The sequence below is a fragment of the Sinocyclocheilus rhinocerous genome, unplaced genomic scaffold (genome assembly GCF_001515625.1).
Source record: "Sinocyclocheilus rhinocerous isolate Xijiao unplaced genomic scaffold, SAMN03320098_v1.1 scaffold1998, whole genome shotgun sequence".
NCBI lineage: Eukaryota > Metazoa > Chordata > Actinopteri > Cypriniformes > Cyprinidae > Sinocyclocheilus > Sinocyclocheilus rhinocerous.
The window spans coordinates 108,351-109,246 of NW_015628694.1; the positions used below are offsets into that span (position 1 = coordinate 108,351).

The window sequence follows — 896 nt, forward strand, 5'->3', positions numbered from 1 at the left end:
GCTGCACAACTGTTTTACACATTGATAATAAGAAATGTTTCTTAAGCAGCATATCAGCAGAGTAGAATGATTTCTGAAGGATAATGTGACACTGAAGACTGAAATGATGGCTGCCAAAAAGTCAGCTTTGACATTCAAGGAATAAATTATCTTAGAATATATTAAAATAGAAAGTTATTTTAAATTATATTAATATTTCATAATATTACAGTGTATTGTATTTTTGATTAAATAAATGCAGCCTTGCATCTTTCAAAAACATTAAAATATATTACAGACCCCAAACTTTTGAATGATATTAGTGTATCTTTTATGGTTTTCTCTCTCCCTCCCCCCCCATAGGACGTGGCAGACAGTTATACCATGCAGGTGAATGATGGCCCCAGCAGTCACCCCATTTTTGTGGCTCCTGCCAACGGAAATGCTCAGCGGTCGTCAGGATATGTTCCAGGCAGGATTGTTCCAGTTCGTTCTCCACCCCCAGCCAAGGCTCCTCCACCGCCCCCACTGAAGCCCCCGGTCCCGCCCCCTGCACGACCTTCGGTTTTTAATCTGTCAGAAGATGAGAGCAGAAGGGAGCGTGCCCAGAACCAGCAGAGGAAGAACACTTATATTTGTGTTGGCGTGTTCTTCTGCGTTTTCCTACTGATTCTCATACTCGTCCTCAGTCTTGCCTCTAAAGATGTGTTGGATGGTAAGACACGATCACCTTGAGTATGTGAGGAATAGTTAAAAAGTCGTTAAATCGTTAAAAAGTTTAGGGCCAGTGAGACTTTTTTCATGTTTTTTTTTAAAGAAGTCACTTATGCTCACCAAGGCTGCATTTGTTTAATCAAAAATACTGTAAAAACAGTATATTGTGAAATATTATTACAATTTAAAATAACTGTTTTCTA

At 39.0% G+C, this 896-nt stretch overlaps 1 pseudogene; it reads left to right on the forward strand.

Annotated features, from left to right (window-relative positions):
- The first annotated feature begins 346 nt into the window (after positions 1–346).
- Positions 347–896, forward strand: part of LOC107738294 (transmembrane protein 2-like) — a 22,010-nt pseudogene continuing 21,460 nt past the window's right edge.